Source organism: Myotis davidii, unplaced genomic scaffold (genome assembly GCF_000327345.1).
Source record: "Myotis davidii unplaced genomic scaffold, ASM32734v1 scaffold189, whole genome shotgun sequence".
Lineage (NCBI taxonomy): Eukaryota > Metazoa > Chordata > Mammalia > Chiroptera > Vespertilionidae > Myotis > Myotis davidii.
Window position 1 is genome coordinate 2218169 of NW_006383017.1, and position 6946 is coordinate 2225114.

General features: G+C 36.2%; 1 long non-coding RNA gene across 1 annotated transcript in view; it reads right to left on the reverse strand.

Annotated features, from left to right (window-relative positions):
• Positions 1-357: 357 nt before the first annotated feature.
• Positions 358-6946, reverse strand: part of LOC102768039 — a 603801-nt gene continuing 597212 nt past the window's right edge. Inside the window, exon 5 of the long non-coding RNA XR_436496.2 lies at positions 358-471. This is a non-coding gene — a long non-coding RNA (uncharacterized LOC102768039). The remainder of the gene's footprint in view (positions 472-6946) is intronic.

The window sequence follows — 6946 nt, forward strand, 5'->3', positions numbered from 1 at the left end:
CACAATTGATAACTGAAAACAAAGTGTCCATGATATTTATTGGGACCATTTTAGAAGCTCCTATTTATTTACACAGCTACCACAGTGGAAAGGTCAGGCAAAAACTCGGAAGCCACAGTTGCTAAGCAACTCTTTCCATAAGTTCTGCAAAACTGATCAAGCATATTACCAGTGCCACCAACTGAATCGAGAATAAATGCAACATCTTACCTGCTTTGTCCAAAGAGGGGGAGGGGGAGAGTGGATTCCTTGCTTACCTTTCCGACAGATATTGGAGGCCGATCCTGTATTCATGTGGTGTGTTAGGTTCAGTGGCTTTTAACATTTTTCTTCTCTTAAAACAAAGGATACGTCCTGGGACCACAGGTTTCCTGTTCACGAGGGCGTAGGACAGTTCTGTCCGGAGAAACACCACAGAGGGCTTGATGAGATGTTGGCCGAATCTGAAGGACATGTTCTCTCAGTTGGAATCTGAAAGAAACGGCGATGTAGGGCCTTTATAAAAGTCAACAGAGAAACTAAGATCACATACCACTTTACAGAAAGCAAACTCTATTGCTACAGATTCTTACTCGAGAAGACATCATTTAAGCTGCCCCTCATTCAATGTCCACTATGATGTATTCTGGGTCAGTCCTGAAGAGCTCCTCTCTCTCCACCACTTAATTGCAGTAAATGGCTTCCAGCAGAAGCTGGCGCGTGGGCAAGACCATGGTCTTCTTAATCCCTCTGCATTCAGGTTGCCACCTTCACCCAAATCTGCTAGGCCAGATCTGTCAGGTTTTTACCCATCCATTTCATCCACTGTGCTCAGCTAAAATTTTTCATTGTTAAGCATTTATTCTAAATCATCTAACTCTTAAATACTTTTTCTCAATGGTTTTATCTTTGTTTATATAAAAGCCATTTAGAAAAAGTACAAACACAGTTTGAACTTGCCTATAATTACAAAAACATACAAGCATTTCCGTAGAATTATGCTACTAAATTCCCAAAATTAAAGAGATATATTTTGAGGGGGAAAAAAGGGAAGGGGCAAAATACAGTTCCAGGTGAAAATAAATCCTGGTTGACACAGAGCCAGGATGCAGCAAGCTAAAATGGACACAGTTAAAACCCATATATATCTTATTAACCAATGTCACCCCAATAAATTTGATTTTAAAAAGATTAAAGAAAAATGATATTTTATAAACAAACCAATAAATATATTTAATGATTCTAATGTTCTCAATGACCCAAAAGATATAGAGAGCTACACACACGTCATCCATTGCAGAAGCACCTGCAGCTACAAAGAAATAAGATGGTGGCCCAATTGGCGTGGCTCAGTGGTTGAGCATCGACCTATGAGCCAGGATATCCTGTTTGCTGGCTTGATCTCCAGTGTGGGGTGTACAAGAGGCCAATAGATTATTCACTGTCATCACTGATGTTTCTATCTCTCTCTCTCACTTCCACTCTGAAATCAATAAAAATATATTTAAAAAATAAAATAAAATGGAAGGTTTGCCTTAATGATGCAAACACTGGTTTCTAGGACATTTACAACGATCTTAAAAATCAAAGATGTTGAAAATCATCTAATCCAGTGGTTCTCAAGGTGTTTCCCTAACCTGAGAACTTATTAGAAATGAAAATTATCAATTCCTACTTCAGACCTCCCAAACCAGAATCTCTGGGAGCAATCTATGCTTTAATAAGCTGAGCAGATGATTCAGAACCACTGACCAAACACAACTGCTCTCCCAGTTCTTGAATCCATACACATATTTTCCTGAGTATCTCTACTAGAGCCCCATTATTGGATTTTAGGTTATATGCATACATTTTATAAAATATTTCTCCAGTTTGTATTCCAGAAGTATCACAGATTCCTACTTTCTCATATCCTTGCTAGTACTTGAGGATATCTGATTTCCTAGCTTTTACTGATATATAGGCAAAACAGCCTTTCTTAATTTTAACTTGCTTGTCTCCAATGTGAGGTGTGTGTATGCATAGAACTCCTTCTCTAAGTTGCCAATTCATACTGGGCCCTCTTTTTTATTGGTTTCCTTTCTTCTATTTTCTGATTTTCCAGGGTCCCTTGTACATTCTAAATACTGATCTTGATCTATTAAACATGACAATTATATGTTCACCATCTGTTAGTTTTGGGGTTGGTTTTTTTTTTTATCATACCTTCTATTGAAAAAAAGAATTCATTTTATTTATTTATTCATTTGAGAAAGAGAGAGGAGAGAAATATCAGTTGATTGTTTCGGAGGGACAGAGTTGAATCTAAAAAAAATTTTACAAGGCATTATTCACACTGTACAGCAGGACTTCACAAATTACAGCCCACAAGCCAAATCCAGGCTGAGGCCTGTACTTACAAATAAAGTTTTATTGGCACACAGCCATGTCCATTCGTGCTTTTATTGGTTGATTCTTATATATCTGGAGATCAAACCCGCAACCCTGGCATATCCGATGATGCTCTAACCAACTGAACTACCCAGCCAGGGCCAAAAAACATTCATTTTGATGTGTTAATTTTCTTGTTACAAGTTGTGCTTTATGAATCTTATTTAACAAACCATTCTCTTCCATAAGGTTATAAAAATATATTCTTAACAAATTGATATTTCTCTCTCTTTCTCAAATAAATAAATAAATACGTTTATATCCTATACCTTCTAACACTCTTATAATATGGTCTTAAATTTCCCTTATGCTTAATAAATTTGGTCTTAGATAGCTCTTAGTTTATGTCACTATTATAAATGGTATCTTACTATCAGAGTTTATAATTTGTTACTCCCAATACAGTGTAAAGCTATTGATATGTTATTTTTATATGTTGTTCTTGTAAGCTGGCAACCTAGCTGAACTCTTGTATGGTATTAATAGTTTCTTCTGATTTTCTTTGGTTTTTCTACATACAGTTGACTATTGAACAATGCGAAGGTTAGGGATGCTAACCCCCCACATAATCAAAATCATGTATAACTTACATTGACCCTCCACCCCTGCCTATTCCCAATGGAAGTTGCAAAACCCAAGGATATAGAGGGCAACTCTATATTTATTGAAAGAAATCTGTGTTATTAGTAGGCCTGAGCAGTTCAAAGCTATATTATTCAAGGGTCAACTGTACATGATTTGACTTAGAAATAATTATATTTCTCATCTCAATTCTATCTTGGTTGGTTTCTTTGTCTTACTGCATTGGTAAGGGATCTAGCAATACTGGGAAGTAGGACCAACAGGCATTCTTGTCTCATTTCCAAGCTTAAAAGGAATACATTTAGAGCAGTTTTTAATTAAGAAATTAAGAAATATTTCTGACATAAATTTTTAGTAGAAAGCCTTTATCAAGCTAAAAAAGAAATCACCATTTCAAGTTTCCTAAGGGTTGGTTCCATTTTAAAAAAGAAAAAATAAATAAATGCTTTTTCATTATCATTGGTGACATAATTTCTTGTTCTTTGCCATTAACATTGTAAATTATAGAAACAGATTTTTTTAAAATATATTTTATTGATTTTTTACAGAGAGGAAGGGAGAGAGATAGAGAGTTAGAAACATCAATGAGAGAGAAACATCGATCAGCTGTCTCCTGCACATCCCCCACTGGAGATGTGCCCGCAACCCAGTTACATGCCCCCGACCGGAATCGAACCTGGGACCCCCCAGTCCGCAGGCCGACGCTCTATCCACTGAGCCAAACCGGTCTCGGCGAAACAGATTTTTTTAAATGCCAAATGCATCCTTTCACTTTTATGATTCAACTTCATCAGAATGTATTTATTTAATACACTGCTACACTAGAATTCTTTGCGGTTTTTAATGTCATAAAAAAGTTGGACAATATGTTTTCCCTTGTTTTGTTTTAAAAATCAAACTTTATAGATCGGCTTTTAAAATTTGTTCTATAAAATGTTTCATAAACAATTTTTCTGTCCCTTGTGAATTAAATAGAACTCACTAACAACTGTTTGGGCCCCTTTTTATATTACAGGGGATTAAGTTATGGTAATTATTATAATGTATTATGTTTGTTAAGATTTTTCTTAATTCATATTTTAGGCATATATCCTTTTTACCTAAATTGTCCACTTTAATGTTAAAAAATTATAATACTCTTTTAAGATTAAAAATGTAATCCATAATTGTGTCTTTTGCCTGTTTTGTATTTTGTTTATGCTTATTTGCTTATTTTGTTAATGTACGGTTTTCTTCATCAGTCTTACAAGAATTATATCTAGCCTATTAACTTTTTCAAAGAACCAGTTTTTGGTTCTTTGCTTTTATTAATTTTCTCTAGTTTGTTGCTTATTTTCTGAACTTGTATTTATTTTTTTCCTTCATTGTTTCTTCAGTTTTACCATGTTACCATTTTTCTAGTTACTTGAATCAAACATTGAACTTGTGGGTTTCAGACTTTCTAATTTTCCCTTGGGTAACAAAAAGCTTTATATTACCTTCAAAGTATTCCATTAGTCCTCTATCAAGTTGTGACCTATTGTGCTTTTATTATCACTCGGCTTTAAAATTTTGCTATTCTCGTTATCATTCATTCCATTTTTGGCCTACGTCTTTTCATTTTCAAACATATTTTTGCTATCTTTCTGTTAGTGTTGGCTAATTTTAAAATACTATAGAGAAAAGAACCTCTATACTGTTGATTGTTCAGAATGAGGCTTTCTTCCTGATTCATTAAAGATGAAGCATGGCCCAGCCAGTGTGACTCAGTGGTTGAGCATCGACCTGTGAACCAGGAGGTCACAGTTCAATTCCTGGTCGGGGCACAAGGCCAGGTTTCGGCTCGATCCCCAGTGTGGGGCATGCAGGAGGCAGCCAATCAGTGATTCTCTCTCATCATTGATGTTTTGATCTCTCTCTCTCTCTCTCTCTCTCTCTTTCTCTCTCTTCCTCTCTGAAATCAATAAAAATATATTTAATAATAAAACTTATGAAGCATGGGCCCAACTAATCCATGTCCTCTAAACAAAATATAGCCTGCATTTGTTGAGTACGGAGTTCCATATACTAGTACATGGTACAGCAAAGGCATCCAAGTCTTTGTCTGCTCACTGTTAGTCTCATTGTTTCTTCAGCTTCTGAAAAGACTGTTCGATTTCTAACTACAATTGCTCCATTGCTCAATGCCGTATGCTTTCCACTTTATTGCATGTGCATATGTTCCTGCTAACTTTACTCCCTTGATCTATTGTTCGTTTTTTTTTTCTTTGTATCTGATAAGTGTAACTTTTTCTGTCCCCGTATCTTCAACCTGTGTCCTTCTAAATGGTTTTTATAAACAATATATTATAGCATTTTGTTTTATGCCCACTGGATAGTCTGTCTTGATTATTTTAACCCCTGTACATTTATGCTAATTATTCTTTAAGTTTATTTTGAATATCCTATTTCAGTTTTTGTTTCACTTATTTCTCTTTCCTATTTCCACTGGCTAGATAAGTTTTTCCTTTTGTATGAAATTATACATTCCACTTCAATTTCAGAAGTGGTTATTCTTATTACAATACATACTAATGCTTAATGTCTCCATCAATATCTAAAAGCAGTTCATGTCGATGCCCTTAGCATATTATTCCCATCTTGGCTCTCTCTCACAGTTCATCTCCCAGCTTCCTCCTGTCTAATTTTTTATGTGTTGAAATAATAATATGTTATAATTTCAAATAGTTATTGATATGCTGTGTTTTGTAGATTTTTACACACCATTAGTTAGTTACTCAAGCAATCATGTTTCTCATTTATCTTACTGACAAAGGTCTACAAACACCCCATCATACTAGGCAGCAATGTGCTCAGCACTTCTTTTGAATTTTAGTTTCTTCTTTGTTTTTTTGTCCCCTCCCTTTTTTCATAGCTCACCTATGTTTTTGAGTGAATATTTGTATATTTCATTCAGCATTTCCAATTATTTTTAGTGGAACCTTTTCTAATTATCTCCCCTATCACAATCTAAAAGCTAAAGTTCTCATTGCTTCTTTATACAAAAATCACCAAGTTTCCTACTTGTTCTTTTTTCCTGCATGTAATTTCTTTCTCCTGGATTCTTTTCTGTTCTTCTATCGCTGCCCACACGTCACCTCCCCCCCGCCCCCCCTTTTCTATTAAGCAAAGTGGATGCACTATATTAAGTGATTTTCAGATTGTCCTTTGTAGATTTTATTAGGGGTGGGGGCCTTCTCAGGGATGATCCTCAGACCTAACAAACCCCCGCCCCAGAATATGTTCTCTAAAGTGACTTTCAGAGAGGTTCTCTCTATATGTGAAAAACTGAGATTTTATACCGAATATCTTCATTTTACACTCTCACTCAAATATAGTAACCAGAAATAAAATGCTAAGCTTAAATTTGCTTGTTGCAAGACATGGAAACTATTACTCCTTTGCTCTCTCCCATCCTGGTGTTGCTGTGGAGAAAAGTTCAATGACAATCAGACTCCTGTTCCCTGGAGGATGCTCTAGTTTCTACCTCAAAATTGTTACAGTTTTGTTGAAGGGTCTAGAGTAGGACGATGTATTAGCTTCTGAGGGCTGCAGTAAGAAATGGTCACAAATTGAGTGGCTGAACAGAACAGAAATTCACTTTCTCACAGTTCTGGAGGCCAGAAGACTGAAGTCAAGGTGGTGGTAGGCCCAAGTGCCCCTGACAGCTCTGGGACAGAACACTCCCTTTTCTCTTCCTAGCTTCTGGTGAGTGCCAGGAAACCTTGGCGTCCCTTCGCTTATAGATGTATCACTGCAACCTCTCCTCTGTCTTCACATGTCCAAGCTGTGTGTGTCCTCTCCCCTCATGAAGACACAGGTCATTTGATTTATAACCCCCTCTAGTACACTAGTAAACTCAACTAATCACATCTGCTAAGATCCCATATTCAAACAAGGTTAAATTCTAAGGTTCCTTTGGCGGGGGGGGGGGGGC